This window comes from Rhincodon typus, chromosome 33 (genome assembly GCF_021869965.1).
Source record: "Rhincodon typus isolate 14 chromosome 33, sRhiTyp1.1, whole genome shotgun sequence".
Lineage (NCBI taxonomy): Eukaryota > Metazoa > Chordata > Chondrichthyes > Orectolobiformes > Rhincodontidae > Rhincodon > Rhincodon typus.
The window spans coordinates 19,641,663-19,659,450 of NC_063364.1; the positions used below are offsets into that span (position 1 = coordinate 19,641,663).

General features: G+C 40.3%; 1 long non-coding RNA gene across 1 annotated transcript in view; it reads left to right on the plus strand.

Moving 5' to 3' along the window:
• The window catches only part of LOC125486765, a 15,384-nt gene extending 2,005 nt beyond the window's left edge, over window positions 1-13,379 (plus strand). Inside the window, exons 2-3 of the long non-coding RNA XR_007265388.1 lie at window positions 12,416-12,617; window positions 13,273-13,379. This is a non-coding gene — a long non-coding RNA (uncharacterized LOC125486765). The remainder of the gene's footprint in view (window positions 1-12,415; window positions 12,618-13,272) is intronic.
• The last annotated feature ends 4,409 nt before the right edge of the window (window positions 13,380-17,788 follow it).

A 17,788-nucleotide genomic window follows, 5' to 3' on the forward strand; every position in this document is an offset into this window, starting at 1 on the left:
CCGACCCCACCACCAAAGACATCTTTCCCTCCCCACCTTTATCTGCTTTCCGGAGGGACAACTCTCTCCGTGACTCCCTTGTCCGCTCCACACTCCCCTCCAGCTCCACCACACCCGGCACTTTTCCCTGCAACCGCTGGAAGTGCTACACCTGCCCCCATACCTCCTCCCTCACCCCCATCCCAGGCCCCAAGAAGACTTTCCACATCAAGCAGATGTTCACCTGCACATCTGCCAATGTGGTATACTGCATCCGCTGTACCCGGTGTGGCTTCCTCTACATCGGGGAAACCAAGCGGAGACTCGGGGACCGCTTTGCAGAACACCTACGCTCGGTTCGCAATAAACAACTGCACCTCCCAGTCGCGAACCATTTCAACTCCCCCTCCCATTCCTCAGACGACATGTCCATCCTGGGCCTCCTGCAGTGCCACAACGATGCCACCCGAAGGTTGCAGGAACAGCAACTCATATTCCGCTTGGGAACCCTGCAGCCCAATGGTATCAATGTGGATTTCACAAGTTTCAAAATCTCCCCTCCCCCTACCGCATCCCAAAACCAGTCCAGCTCGTCCCTGCCTCCCTAACCTGTTCTTCCTCCCACCTATCCCCTCCTCCCACCTCAAGCCGCACCTCCATCTCCTACCGACCAACCTCATCCCGCCCCCTTGACCTGTCCGTCCTCCCTGAACTGACCTATCCCCTTCCTAACTCCCTACCTACACTCACCTTTCCTGGCCCCATCCCCGCCTCTTCGACCTGTTTGTTTCCTCTCCACCTATCCTCTCCTCTATCCCTCTTCTATCCGCCTCCCACTCTCTCCCTATTTATTTCAAAACCCCCTTCCCCTCCCCCTTTTCTGATGAAGGGTCTAGGCCCGAAACGTCAGCCTCTCTGCTCCTATGATGCTGCTTGGCCTGCTGTGTTCATCCAGCCCTGCACCTTGTTGTCTACGGTATTTTGCCTTTGTTTTACATTTTGGGTAAAAGCTGGTGTTAATATAACATCAACTGGAAGATGTGTTGGTTCATGATGAAGGATTAAGGAAACCCAGAATCCTGCAGCTTGACGTCCTCCAACACTTTGACTGGAAACATTGGCTATTACCAAGTACGGGGTTGGGGCACTAAATGGTAAGTATAGGTACAAAGCAGGGCATGTTTATACATACTTGCTATAAGTCTAGTGAGAAACTGAGCTGGTTCTCATCATTTCATCCTCCCCAGTTGGCCCCTTACCCCAGTTAAAATTGTGTTAACTGTTTTTACCAGAAACAATATGGAGCCACATTGCACACGAAAGAATTTTTTTTTTAAACTCATTAACCACAAGAGGAACAAGAAACAAATGATGTCAATGAGACAGCCAATGTAAAATCACGTAGATTCTCACATACACACATACATGGTACACAGTTAAAAAGGAATAACGTCTGTATAAATGAAGTTAAAGGAATGTATGGTTAAGAGCCTTTAGTGTCCTGCAGGTGTAAGTTTTTAACCTGAGACCTCATTTATTAGTTGCTGTCTTGAACCATCAGCAGTAGTGAATATTGCAGTTATCATTTAAGTTCTCAGTGTCCTGATATTTCTTTCAAAGCAATATTGTTGCCTGATACTACTACTTCATGAGAGACAGGGAAAGTATCCTCAGCCTTCGGTGCTACATACTTAGTTTCATCTCCTCTCTCTGCAAAAGCAGCATCTTGAAACTGCAGCTTGTTCATGTAGTCCATGTGTGTGGAAAATTTGTCTCAAGTCATGTTAATTGCAGGCAAGATTCCATCTCCAACATGTGAGCATTTTCATAAAGGTTTAAATCAATATAGGAAAATGAGGGCCTCTTCACACCTCTCCAAGGGGCTTGTTGGCTGGCTGGCTTCATTGCTCCAAAGGAAATTGATAATTATAACTTGACGATTTTTCACTTAATCTACATTGATTTCATGAAACTTGGCCAACCTATGTGGTTAGGTGACCACTATGACCATTTCAAGCCTGTTTATTTTTGGAGCCTTTGCAAAAACGTCATGAAAATCCTGCATTAAATCAGACCAGGTATTAAAACAATCACCATTTACTAGAAACTGAAAGGCCCATTTTTCTGTGACCAAAGAGTGGCTAAGAGGATGGGAATTCTGCAGCAATGTATTAATTCCTGAATCCCCACTATGTACACGTACAATCAGGAATATAATGGAATACTCTCCACTCAGCATCACCACCCACAAGTTCCCCTCCATTTCACACAGAATTCTGACTTAGAACTATATCAATTTTCATTCATTTGTACTGGGTCAAAATCCTGGAATTTACTCCCTCACAGCTTTGTAGATATACCTACACCTCTCAAACTACAGTGGTTTAAAAAGGTGGCTCGCTACTACAATTGTCAAGACAGTTAGGGATGTTTGATAAATGCTGGCCTTGTCAGTTATCTGTTGAGAATAACCCAGGTATAATTTGGACCTTTTTGGAGTTCTTATGTCAATGTCAAAAATCCAGATTAAACATGTGATCTATCTGGCATACATCTTTCCATGGATGTCGGTACCTGTGGTTAGCTTCTAATTCCAAACTTAAATTCCATTAGCTACCATGGTAGAGTTAAAACCCATATTCCCTCACAGCATTAGCTTGATCTTTGGGTTACTAGTCCAGTGATATTAACACTAACCACCAACTTAACCTTGAAAGCTAACCAAACAATCCTCCTCCATTATACAGAACTATTAAATGTGCAAGTGATGGACTCTGTTTCAATTCTGACAGAACTGGGATCAGACCTGCTTTAAGTAACACTTGAACAGTTACATCCATTTAAATAAAGTTTTACTCCTTTGCATTTGACAAATTTACTTAATCTCTGTTCACTACTTGTTTTTGTGTTGGTGGGTGTGTTTTGAGCAAATACAATTTGTGTTAGTGAATAGCACTTATTCTTGAAAGATATGTAGATTTTTTATTAATTGCTGTTTCTGTTAATGTTTACGTTGGTATTTTAATCTTGATTAATTGTAAAAAGAAGTAAATACCACACCTTACTCCAGAACATAGGTGCTATCTTCAATGGATGACAAGCCTATCAGGGTTAAACTGGTTTGATCAATTCCATAGACAATCACTGTATATTTGCCAGATATTGTGTTACAGCAGTATCCATAGCAGTCAACCCATCCTGGGATATCATCACAGGGAAGCTCGTGTCACATCAAAATTCAAGCTTAGAACATGAGAGGTTTCTTTTACAGAAAGGTCTTAAGATTATTGCTAATCATCTATCTAAATCAGTGTGGGAAAGAACTTCATGCTACTTGGAGCAAATCTACTGCTTCAGCTAAAATTCTGGCCAAAAGAAAAGTATCTATGTGTTCTAAAATATTTGTTATGTTGGATTTAGATAAGATTTGAAAGTAGTAAGGCAGGGAAGGTACTGTTTCAATATTTTTATCTGTTTAATTAATTTGCTCCTGCGCATACCTCTTATCAGAAATAAACAATTCATAGTTTGAAAGTTATCACTAGGTGACACTATACTTTTAACATATTGAATAAACCAGGAAGTTCTAGTACAAAATCATATATCTATTATACAGACAGGCTTTATAGTGTTAATTTGACTCCTGGCTTATACTATGTTTTAACATTGCAAGGTTTTATTGCAAAGGTGACAGTATAACTGTATCCTGCTTGTAATACCATAAACAAAGCAATAAAATCCCACTATAAATCCAGCAAGTCCAAATGGTTTTGTTCTGCCACTTTCCCCAGTGCACTCCAGAGGCAGATTTTGTTTGCATCCACTCCACTTAACATGCTTCCTCTCCCAACCAGTACATGTTGTGGCATCAACATGTCATTGTTATCCTGAGGGCCAATGTTAATACTGGTTTTACTGGTAGGTTTGACTTTATGTAAAATATTTAGTTTATTGTCTGACATCTTATATTCGTCAAAAACTCAAAGCATCACTGTGTCTTGTACGGATATATCTGTATATGTGACACATGACGCTGCATATAAGTGCCTGTGAATATACAGCATTGTTCCAAGTTTCAGAGGAAGCTAGAGAACTTACATTATGTACCTAGGTCAGCGAGATGTTGAATTATTCCATTCCTCTCATTCCTCTTAGGAGATGAAGCACATAAGAGGTGCATATTGTTCTCAATGTGATCTGAATTAGAACTATCGCTGACAATATAGTAAAGGTTCACCAGATGGTCATGTGCAATTGCATGAACTTGGTGGAGTACATGAAATTGAATCAGTCTGCAATGACTTTGCCAGCAAAAGGGCTTTGGATAAATATCAACAAAAACACTCCGTTTATGAGAGTAGGCAAACAGAGGACACAGTCTAACCAGTACACATACAAAGTTGGGTTTGAATAATATTCAAGTGAAAGCGTTCTTTTTACAAGCCAACTGACTGTCTCTATTTCAATTCAGATATGGACAGGATGTTTGGAGGTTGCTGGGACTGGAACTCAGGCAGACTGGCACATAATTTTGCATCACCAGCCAGTGTGCCAGTTTGTTGGCACTGTCCTGCTTTGAAGCAATTTTCCTGAAGGCTGGATTGCGGGCAGAACACCTACTTGCCACAAGCAATACATAGCTTGTAAAGGTTATTAAAGGGCTAATAAAAGTCAATGATCAGAAGCCAAATGGAATTTTTCAGTCGAACAGCAGTGCCCCCCTACCCCAATTCCCCAGGCCGGGAAATGGGCTGCTAGCAGCAGACCTGGCGGTGGGTGGGGAAATGCTCCAAGAAGACGTCAAGGCCCCATGTACCAACCTGATTGCAAGAGGACATGGAAAGGCAACGGTCATTTGGTATTATTGCTGGACTGTTAATCCAGAGACCCAGGTAATGTTTGGGGGACTTGGGTTTGAATCCAGCCATGGCAGATGGGAAATTTGAATTTGATTTTAAAAGAAGTCTGGAATTAAGAATCTAATGATGACCATGAATCTGTTGGCGATTGTCAGAAAAACCCATTTGTTTCACTAATGTCCTTAGGGAATGTTATTGCCATCCATACCTGGTGACTGCAAACTCACAGGGTGGGAAATTAAAGCTGGTCCAAAAATCTTTAATTAAATAAAAGGGGCACCCCATCAACAATGGTGGTCCTGCAGCAGTAACTACTTATTACTTCAAATGACAAAGAGGCACCATTTCTCATCCAGAGATAGTAAGAACTGCTGATGCTGGAGTCAGAGATAACACAGTGTGGAGCTGGAGGAACACAGCAGGCCAGGCAGCATCAGAGAAGCAGGAAAACTAATGTTTCGGGTCGGGACCCTGCTTCAAAAATGAAGAAGGGTCCTGACCTGAAACATTAACTTTCCTGCTCCTCTGATGCTGCCTGACCTGCTGTGTTCCTCCAGCTCCACACCGTGTTACCATTTCTCATTCTACCTGCATAGCAGGGAATGACTTCCAATGCTCCCATCACCATCATCACACCGACTCCCACAGCCTGTCAAGCTCAGAGTACATCATCTGGCCATTGATCAGCCAATCCAAATATTGGTTCTGCTCCCAACACAGTGCAGGATTGGGACCTGTGTTTGTCCTGTATTTATGTCCTAGCCCAAACTGAAAATCTGGGCTCTGTTTCTGCAACCAATCTGTTCACACTCAGTTCCTATGAAATAAGTTAAAGCATTGCAACCTCATTATGAGATTCATCCTAGCTTCACGTGCATCACAATAGCGACTAGTATGAGTAACTCTGTGAATAAGTACTTTATAAAGTTTACATTATCTGCATTTTCAATTTCCTTGTTTAATTTCCTTTTTTTTTGCATAATCAATGGGCAGACTTGGGAGCTGGGTGTTGGTTGGGAATGGGATGGGAAGTGGCAAGGAAACCAAACTGATTAGAGAAAAGAGACAGTTCTTGACTGATCTGAATAAAGACTAGTTACATTCAAATCATTCCTTGACCATGGATATGCCTCACAGGAATCCCCACAATTTATATCAGAGAATTTCAGTCACTTCACTTCCACATCATTGAAATGGGTATCACCATGATGGCATGAATTTCAAAAAAAGGCCCTAGAAATATCTATTCCTCTCAAAATAAAGATACTAAAAAAAAACTCACTGGAAAGAGCTATATATTTTTCTAAGAATTGGCAATAAATCGTAGAAGGAAAGATGATTTCTCTTTTTTTTGTATAGCTGCTTTGTGGAAAGTTGATAGCTATAAGGCCAAATATCTAATTGCTTCTTATTCACATCCACGCGACCCTTTGTCTAAAGGCAGTATATTTTCCCTATTCTTTTGTAAGTGAAATGCAATTGCAGTATTTTCCAGTGTTTTAGTATATAACACTTATGCTTTATAGGCTTGCTGTGTAGTGGCATTATTGCAATAATTGCCAGTCTAGCAGTTTGTGGTAACATGTGCCTCAATATACTTTCCAGTGTACCAAAGACAAATTCCTAGAATTTGGCTGTGACTGGGCACCGCCTTAGCATATGCATATGATTTCTATCAACCTGGGCAAAGTGCCCATAATTACCAGATAGTCAAGTATTTTGCCTTAGGTTGAAGGCTGTAAACCCTTCAACCATAGTAATCCTAGCCAAACACTAATACTGGCTTTCCACATTTCAAGAAAGCCTTCTTGCATCCTTATCAATTTTATAGCCTAGTTCCTCAGCCTATTTATCTTGAATAGTTCCTAGTCTGTTAAGAATTATCTTTGAAATTTTCTACAGAAGCAGTATTTGGAGTTCCAGGAACTCTTATGTTCTGATATGATTTTACTTCAATGCACTGAAATCTTCCAGAATCTCAAATGTTAAAAAAAGAAATATCATAGGTGTCCTTTCATTCTTTGTTGGGGTTCAGACCTTGCTGGGAAGGTCAGCATTTATTCCCAATCCTAATTGTCCTTGAATTGAGGGTAATTAAGAGTCATCCACATTACTGTAGATCTGGAACGATTATAGGCTAGACCAAGTAGCAACTGAAATAAAAAGAGAAAATGTTGGAGAAACTCAGCAGGTCTGGTAGTACTGTGGATTGAGAAACAGAGTGAATGTTTCAAATCCAGTCTGACTCTTCTTCTGAAGACCCGTTGAGTTTCTTCAGAATTCTCCGTTTTTATTTCCAATTTCTAGCATCCACAATATTTTGCTTTTATTTAGGTAACAACAGATTTCCTTTCATACAGGATCTCGATGAACCAGTGGGTATTTGCAACGAACAATAATAATTTAGTGTTTTTTCCCTGAGACAAGTGTTACAATTCCAGATTTTATTCATTGAACCTAAATTCCGCCAGCTGCCATTGTGAACATACATTCCAAAAGTATTAATGGATGTCTAGTGAGATTACCACTGTGTGACTGCCTCCCTACTTGTATTTGCTATCTTCTGTCTGCACAGCCTTTATTTTTAACTTCTAACCCAATATTTTGATCTTGACCAAATGTATGTGAGTTTCTAAGGTCAGTGTCCATATTGTCTTTTGTCGTGCAACCCATAGATCTTTAACAACAGAGTATTTCTTAACAATGGGAGTGATTTTAGACAGATTCCTATTGAAATGGTTCAGTCCATCTTATCACGGGTTATGGGGAAAGGGCAGGAAAGTGCGAGGATGCTGGATCAGCCACGGTCCAACTGAATGGTAGAACAGGCTCAAGAAGCCGAACAGTCTGCTCCTGGTCCTATTTCTTATGGTCTTAACTCTTCCACTTAGTGTGATTAATTTTTTGCCAAGATTCTGGACAAACCAGAACTCTAAACTCAAGTCTGAAAAGATGTTGATTGAGAAAATTAAGGATTTTAAGCAGATTGAGGAGTCTGGATTGCCACATCCTTTTTATTTCAACTTTCAATTGACTTTTACGATTGAGGAAAATAATCTCTAAATCTCTTGATTTCAACATTTGATGAAACTGAAAAAGCAGATTATGAAAATATAGGTCAGGCTAGAGAAAGTTGATGGAATTTCATTGCCTGACTGGTTTAGATGGGTTAAGTCTTGCTGTTTGCCTGCTCCAATTCATTTTTCAGTGCTTGGTTGAAATATTTGAACAAAATGGAACATTCTTTTAAAAAACAATAACCACACCTCAGCAGTTCAGATAGAATTCTTCATTTCAGAAAGCTGTTTGAACAAAGCAGAGAGTAATGTTACTTCCCATTATTTTATTAGTTTTGACTGTATACATCTTCCCTTATTGCTGAGTCAGCAAAATGCACTTGTTTATTTATTGTATGCTTTCATCAAGGTGAGGGATGTCAATATGGGAAGAATGCACTTCATTTTCTGGTAACCACGCTATAAGCTTTTACACCTTTTTTTAAATTTCTCTCCAAAGTAAACATTCTGTTATGCCTCAGAACAGGGTTCAAACTTGCCCCTTGTAATTTTCTTCCACTTTGTCTAACATAATGAAAATTTGCAGAGCCTTTCGAAGAAAAATACTAACTTGAATGCCAATTTCTACTAAACTATTAACACTTTGGTACTGTGAATCCACAGCCATTAGGAACAGGCTTGAGATTCTCCAGATTCATTTCATATGGGATTTTTGGGCTGTTCTGCTACATTCATGGTGCTATATAAATGCACGATGCTATTGTTGCAATTAGCTGGGAATCTTGCTTTCAGTTTGAGAGTCCAGGCTGGCCTCAAACCCCTGTTTAAGAGATGAAAGGACAGCATGTTGACTCATGTCCACTACTCTGATAAGTTATGACCATCCCAATGTTTATGTTCCTCTATCTGCTGGTTCTTGGAGCAGAAATATAGATAGTACAGGCCTCCTTGCCTGTCTGATATGATTGCACTAAGGCACCATGCACATTGTTTCCCTGTGAAGAATCAATGTCTTTATGAAGGGAAAAAAGAAGTCGCTCATACAGAAATGGACCCAGTCAATCAACGAGCCATCAAACATGAGGCTGTGAATAAGCATCAGGCTGTTACCTTATGTTGGCTGTCTGCTTAGTGTTTGTTTCTGGCCGGATTTAATGGACCAAGGGGCAAACATATTAACATGGCTGCAACTCACATACCTGTGCATTTGGGAAGAACATGAACAATAGCCAGTTGACATTGTTTGTAACGTGTAATTAACCCTGAGGGATTGAACTGTGAGAGGTTGCAGCCATGGATCCTTTCAAATCGACAAAGGAAGGTGCAAGTTAGCCACATGAGGCCAAACCAAAAATCCCAATGATGGAAGGGAGGTGCAGAAAGAGATACACTAATGCAGTTGCTGACTTGTACCTTTATTATGGATTATTAAATACATCTTGTTCCACAGGCATAATCTTAAATAATTTTGTGTAGAACATAGAACTGTATAGCACAGGAATGGGTCCTTCAGCCCACAATGTTGTGCTGAACATGATGCCAAATTAAACTAATCCCTTCTGCCTGCCTTTGGCCCATATCCCTCTATTACTTGCATATTCATCTGCTTAATTAAAAGTCTCTTAAACACTCCTATCGTATCTGCCTCCACCACCACCCCTGGCAGCGTGTTCCACACTCCCACCACTCTCTGTGTAAAAGCTTGTCCCTCACATCTCCTTTGAACTTTCCACCTATCACCTTAAGTCTAGTTTCAGATATTTCAACTCTGGGGAAAAGATTCTGACCGTCAACCCTATCTATGCAACTCATAAATTTATAGACTTCTATCAGTCTATGATAGTCTCCCCTCAGCCTCCACCACTCCAGAGAAAACAATCTGAGTTTTTCTAGCCTCTCCTTGTAGTTCATACTCTCTAATCCAGGCAGCATCCTGTTAAACCTCTTCTGTACCCTCTCCAGAGCTTCCACATCCTTCCTGTAATGTGGCGACCAGAATTGAATGCAGTACTCTAAGTGTGGCCTAGCCAAAGTCTTATAAAGCTGCAACATGACGTCCTGACTCATGTATTTGATTCCCTGAATAATAGAGGCAAGCATGCCATACACCTTTACCACCCTATCTCCTTGCGTGGCCACTTTCAGGGAGCTATAGACTTGAACCCCAAGATCACTCTGTAAATCAATGCTGTTCAGAGTCCTGCCATAAACTGTATACTTCTTCTTAACATTTGATCTCCCAAAGTGCAGCACCTCACACTTAGATGGATTAAACTCCATCTGCCATTTCTCTGCCATATTTGCAACTGATCTATATCCTGCTGTATCCTTTGCCAGCCGTCTGCTCTATCCACAACTTCAACAATTTTTGTATCATCTGCAAACTTACTAACCCACCCATCTATATATATACATATGTATATATATTACAAACAGCAAATGTCCTGCGGAACACCACTAGTCACAGACATCCAGCCTGAAAAACAACTTTCCATCACTGTCCTCTGCCTTCTATGGGCAAGCCAATTCTGAACACATGTGGCCAAGTCATCATGGATCCCATGCAACTTAATCTTCTGGATAAGTCTACCATGAGGGACCTTGTCGAAAGCCTATCTAAAATCCATGAGGACGACATCCATTGCTCTACCCTCATCAATCACCTTTGTCATCTCCTCAAAAAATTCAATCAAATTTATAAGACATGACCTGCCCTGCACAAAGCCATGCTGACTGTCTCTAATTAGGCCATGCTTTTCCAAATGCGCGTAAATCCTATCCCAAAGAATTCATTCCAATAGATTCTCAACTACTGAGATAAGACTTACCGGTCTATAGTTTCCTGGATTATCCCTATTTCCCTTCTTGAATAAAGGAACAACATTAGCTAATCACCAGTCCTCTGGGACCTTTCCAGTTGCTAATGAGGATACAAAGATTTTGGTCAAGGCACCAGCAATCTCCTCTCTTGCCTCTCAATAACCTGGGATAGATATCATCAGACCCTGGGGACTTATCTACCTTAATGCTCTTCAAGAGACCCAACACCACTTCTGTCTTGATCTCAAAATGCCCTAGTATGTTCACATGGTCCACACAAATCTCACTATCCTCTATATCCTTCTTCTGGATGAATACTGACGCAAAGTACTCATTTAGGATTTCACTTACATCCTCTGCCTCCAAACACAAGTTCCCTCTTTAATCTTTGAGTGGTCCTACCTTCTCCGTAGTTATCCTTTTGTTTTTAATATATGGGATTCTCTTTAACCCTACGTGCCAAGATCATTTCATGGCCCCTTCTTGCTCTCCTATTTCCCTGCTTGAGTTCTTTCCTGCTTTCTTTGTATTTTTCATGGGCCCTGTCCAATTTTAGCTTCCTAGAATAATTTAGATTCAACTCTCACCAAATGTTTATGTTGGTTTAAAAAAATGTAAGAACAATCAAAGACGATTTACAAGGTGACAGTGTAGAATGAAAAAAGGCTGGAGGGCACAGCTTCCAGAAATCACTTGGAAAAAACAACCCTTTCTCTCGCCTGCTCTCCACATATTATTTCACTTTTTCTACTATTTCCAGCTGCTCAGAGGTCATTTTGCTCTCCAGAGTGAATGCCCGTCTGCACCAAAAGGGACATCCTTCCTTAGCGTGTCTCTTGAAGCAGAATACATTCAAGTAGAAATTAAATTTTATGTTGTCTTTTTTGTTTAAGTGTATTCACAGGAATGCCAGTCATGATGCACTTTTGTGAACCCAAGCTGTTAATGTGGTGAGACCTGAGTGATTTCAGGTTTTAGAATGAAAGGTTTTCTTCTTTTGTCAGATCACGTGATTGTGAGTTGATTATGAATAAGGAGGGTAACATGGTCAGTTTTAACTCATCAAACCCAGAATGGGCATATAAGGGGCATCCTGAAATAATTCCACAGAGGCTGATATCCTGTCACCAAGTCACCCTCTATTTACATAGTACTTGACTCTGGCCTGGATTCCTCAGAGCCAGCTCTCAGAGTGAACAGAACTTCTAACACTCCTGTTTATATCCGTCGGCCAGGGCTCCCTGATTGGATCAGATTAACAGCCCCAATCAGGGAACTCATTTTCTATGAGGTCTACCTGGCTAACCTTGTCACAATTACTACACATCCCCTCAAGCCCCCTGCCCTTTACCCAGTAACCCCATTCAATTTGTTCTCAAAGCTGTTATGCTATTTTGTTAGTGTGACTTGGGGGAATAAACTGCATGTTATCTTGGGTTGTAATCACTTTAAGCACTAGGTTTCTCAAAAAGATTGTATTTTGTAGACAGCAATTTGCTTCCTGTAATGTACATGTGACCAAGCTGTCTGGGACATTACCAACGGTAAAGGGTTAAAAAGGGTTAATTACAAGGTGGGAGCGGGGTAGTAATTTCCTGGGTTTGGTCCTGTTTTCAGGCCGTTTAATCTAGAATAAGTTAGTTGCGGAGCACATTTCTTTCAAACACAATTCAGTTGAAATTCTGTGCATTGGCTAAAAGTGTTTAAAAATCCTTGATAATAGAAGGAATCTATTAACAGAGAGTTGGACATCTGGTGATAGCCACGCTGAGAAGAGAGAGAGAGAGAGTTCCCAGGTGCACAGATTCAGAGTTAAAGAACATTTAGCTTCTGGAAAGTTCCTACCATCAGTGACTCCACTTAAGATGCTAGCGAAGAACAGGTTGGACTCCACAACCATGGGAACAATTGAAAGAAATTTGAAGGGGCAACTTTGCTGAAAGTAAGTGGAAGACCCGAAAAATCGCAACCCTTATATAAAACTTTGAAATAGTACTCAGACCAACTGATTAATGTTCTAACTTATGATAAATATTCAACTTGAGCTTTTTGGAGTGATTGTCAAATGGCACAGATATTAAGAATTTTAGTTTAGAGTACAGGTAACTGTGTTCATTGTACTTTTAATATTTTCAATATAACTGACTGTTTGAGATAAAGTAATTATTAATATTCAAGTTCTTTGATTTGTGTAGGGTAAAGTACTTTTGTTTTAAACAGTAAATCACGTGGCTCCATTCTTTTGGTAAATAACTGGGTTTCCGGATCTCCCAAAACAAATGATCCAATTGTCCGATTATGAATTGCATAGTTGAACATTCTTGAAGTTATGTGTAGACTTACTTTTTTGCTGGGACATTGTGTAGACATAAATAAATATTTCAATGGAATTCATTGAGGCAGATAGATGGATTTGAAGTATCTCACTGTACAAAAGGAAAGGCATCAGACTGAATCTGTCTGATATCTTGGGACAGCAGGCATCTCATCCAACCATGCTTTAAATTAGACCTTAAAACACTTATATTTGTAGAAAATAAATGGGAAGAAATAGCATCTCCTTAATCCTGAAAATATGTTTTGCACTTATACACAAGGTGATTGTTGCTCCAGACTCCAAGAAGAATTGAATTTAGTGAAATATCCACCATGTAAACTCAACATCTTTCCTGTTGCTGATGTTCAAGCTATGATATGTCTGCACAAGCTATATGCTTCACCATTTAGGTGAGATGGATTAAGTTATGTACATGTTCCAATTAAAAGTGTCTGTGGCTATCCTTCGCATTTGCATTCATTTCTTTCTACCAGATATCTTAATGTCTCTGCTCGAATGCAAGTGCTATGTCAGCACAAACAGCGTAAGTAAAGCATTCTCACAGTATTCATTTTGCACTGACTAACACTCACAACAATGGGAAGAAGTAGAAAGACTAATCTCCAATGCTGTATATTTTAGCCATTGTGTAAAATTGAACCTATCTTCCTCATCGTAAAATAAATAATTGTTTTGTAAAATCTCTACAGAGGTCATAGGAGCAGACATGAACACTGACCAAGTTAGAATTGGAGAAAAGGAGACAGGTTCTCTCCTTGGAAGCAATGTGAACTGAAAATATTAGTTGTTACACTCAATACCTGTGACTGTTGGTGATAGAACAATTAAATGACCCTCTTAGTGCTCTCCCTTAACACTGGCAACCCATTAAATGGACCTGTGCACTTCCTCTCACAGTTTAGCATGATGAATGAACAGTTTGAAAGTGAGAGATCAGAAGGTCACGTGACTTAGCCAATTGTTCTCAGAAGGCTGAAAAGTTATTGTTTAGAGAGTTTAAGTTATTTAGAGTGTATTGTACATGTAAAGTGGATCACATAATAACTATTTTGTATTTAGAAATTCTGACAGCACCATTGCAGCCTCAGCTAATCTATCTCACTATTCATGTATAAATGTTAGGGACAGATGGCCAGGCCTTTGCTATAGGCATAGCTGCCTTGTAGGACCAGTGTGATTTAGGAGCGGTACAGTAAGCCCTGGGGAAGCTGTTACAGTAGAGACAGTTTTATATCCTTTAATATGCTTTTCCAATATCCCATCACTCGTAGACTCCATTCCCGGGATACATCTACAGTAGAATGTAACAATGTGGGGGCACATATAGTTTTGTACAATGAGTACACCCACAATGAATGATTACATCATCCAGACTGGGAAAGAGAACAGGCTTAGTAAACCAAGATTCCCATTCCTAACTGGTATCCAATGAATATTGCTGGAAGCAGTCAGAGTTGCAATTTAGACATGAATAAGGCTAGGTGTGATGAAGTTTATGCTTTTTAGTGTGTCTGCCCTCACTGTTAATGTTCACAGTTGAGTTATGGGCATCTGAATGAGTAGCCAGAAGAGAGAGAGAGATATTTTTGGAGAAGAACAGAAAGATAATGAGGAAGAGAGAACAAAAAGACTTTCCTTCTCCTACTTTTTAAAAAAAAAACTGCACCATTCTTTTGTTTAAAATTATGAAAAGCGTTCACTGAAGCTAAGTCCAGGGACACAGACAAGGACTGAGATATTCAGGTTCCTTGTGACCCTGTGAGGTAAATTATGGAAGTTAGCTTGACATAAAAAATCCAGCATGAAATGTAATTTTCATCCCTGTTACCTAATCTTCACAGGGACATATATACCAGCTTAGTGCTGGTCTGACTATGAACAGTGGAGAAAATGATACTGATCAACACACTATCTCTCCTTCTTTGAAACCAAAATCTTTTTGATGAAGTGACCATATCTAAAAATGTACAATTTATCTTTCATCACACAAAGTGAAAGAGAATAGTTTTGAGTTCACTGGAGAGTTGCCTTTCAAACCTAATGTGGGTTGGAGCTCATGGAACCCTTAGTACAATGACAACAAGAAACACAGGGTGTATGACATGTGTAGTTTGTAACATTTATGAACAATGAAAAGCCTTTCGGACATCATTCTGAAGAGGAATGTTCAATTCAAAATTTCATGATTAAAAGACATAAAACAACTTACGTCGCTGTGAAAGCTCCAGGCAGACCGATACTCTGCACTGTTGAACCAGAAGGCCACATAAATGCTGTAGCCTGTGATTACAAATTCCCCAGTTGCTGGGAGCTTCACTTTGGCAATTACAGAGCAATTGTACCAAGTTCACAATATCAGCCCCTATCAAAGAAAGTGACTCTAAAGTCAGTGTGTAAATGCACCATTGGAACTATTATAAAGGTTAATGCATATTAAAGAACCTTCTAGCCAAACACAAGTTAATAATTGAAGGTTATAAGTGAATGGAGATGTGCAAAGGGTAATATATTGGGTGTAGTTTTATGCTGTATTTTTTTCCACACCCTGAAATATGACAGCTCTAAAATCCAGGCAGTACTGTGCTCAGATTGAGAAGTATTTCCATTGTTCACTGACTCAATCATGCAATTAAAAGCTTGTACTGGGCTCCACTGCTGGCTCATTCCAACCAATGCATTAACATTGGCCTGATTCATGAACACAGAGGAGAAGATCAGGAAGGGCAGCTATGGTGCCTATTCAGAAAGCTCAGCTGGAAATACTGTGTGTGGATGTGGGCCAAGGACAGCGATGGACTTAGTTGTGATGCCCACAGTCAAACATCTTGATGATGTTTCTAATATATTGAGGTTAATGTCTTCAAGAAAGAAATGAGGAGGAAATTCAAAAGGAACAAAGTGGAGGAATGCTGTTGAATAAATGCACTGTGTTGAAGTGCTGCAAAAATGATGAGATAAAAAGTTTACAAAGCACTGTCCAATTCCCTATATATTAAGGACCTTGTCCCAACATTTTAGCCACTGAAATGCTTCCCCATCAACACAGCATCAAAACACGCTGGTGGACTATGCGAGTTTGCTCTCACAAATCTTCTAACATGCAATTGGATAGATTGACAGCATAAAGACTTTCAGTTTCAGAATCAATCCCAGATATTTGCCTGTGACAGAATACACGGAAACAATAACAGAGAACTCCAGCACCTGCTTGATGGGTGCTGAGTAATTATTACATTGTTATAGCCAGCAAGATTATGCTTTTGGAATTTGCAGATATATAGATTGTTACTTCCTGCACCCAACCCTGAGACAATCCCCCAACACTTTGAGTCCGTGTAAGGTATGACAGTAGCAGGGGTTTATCTTAACTTGACATCAATTGATCTTCTTTAGAAATATTTTCCTCAGACTCATTATGTTGAAGCATGGACCAATTGTGCCAAATGACCTGTTTCTGTGTATGCTGAATTCTATGGGCTAAGAGTGCTATTTTGTGAGGAATGGTGTTAAGAAGTTAATGCAAAGCAAGGGAGTGGCAACCTTCATCTCTGTCTGTGTGTACCTTAGTGCAGGAATTGCACAACTTCATTATTTGCTTAATTCATGCCATTCAGTAGTATGAGCACCAGTTGGGGCATTAGAGGAGAATGTTTTTCTGATGGCTCAGAAATCATGGAACTCAGGTAAATGCCTGCTACCCTTGTACATTTATTTTATATTGGGAAAGATCACCTTGCCTGGGGGTATTTCAAGACTAGAGGGCTTGAAATTTTTAAGGTGAGAGGAGAGAGATTTAAAAACATTGTAAGGGGCAAATTATTTCCACAGAGGGTAGTTAGCGTGTGGACTGAATGTCCTGAGGATGTGGTGGATGTGGGTACAAGTACAACGTTTAAAAGACATTTGGATAAGTACATGAATAGGAAAGGTTTGGAGGGGTATGGGTCAGGAGCAGGTAGGTGGGACTAGTTTAGTTTGGGATTATGTTCGGCATGGACTATCATAGAAAGCCCACCGTGTGGAAACAGGCCCTTTGGCCCAACAAGTCAACACCAACCCTCAGAGAATCCCACCCAGAGCCGTACCCCTAATCTACACATCCCTGAACACTACAGGCAATTTTGCATGGCCAATCCACCTAGCACATCTTTGGACTGTGGGAGGAAACAGAGCACCTGGAGGAAACCCACACAGACACAGGGAGAATGTGAAAACTCCACACAGACAGTCACCCAAAGGTGGAATCAAACCCAGGTCCCTGGTGCTGTGAGGCAGCAGAGCTAACCAGTGAGCCCCCGTGCTGCCCCTAGTTGGGCTGAAGGGTCTGTTTCCATGCTGTATGACTCTATGTTGATCTAATGATTTCTTTCAGCACCATCTCTCTTTGAGATAAAACAGTGAACTACAATGAGGCACATAATTAAAGGATCCAAATAACATAATCTGATCCAACATTGGCAGGTGCGTTTGAGGGGCAGTCAACCCTATATAGGTCTAGTCATGTAGACAGAAGCTATATTTGTTCCTGAAATACATGCAGCTCCAATGAGTCTGTACCCTGTTCCTCACCATGTTTAGTTCTAACATCAATTATTTGGCTCAAGTTGAGCACAGCTATTGTTGTTAACCAGCAATAGATGAAAGTTATGCCCAGAAGCTTTGTCTCACACAGAATGGACTGTAATAATAATTCAAACATTGTTTTCCAACACACTTCATTCTTTTGATCTTATTCAGTTTTGTCTTCAGGATGTGGATGGTCCTGGTTTTATTCT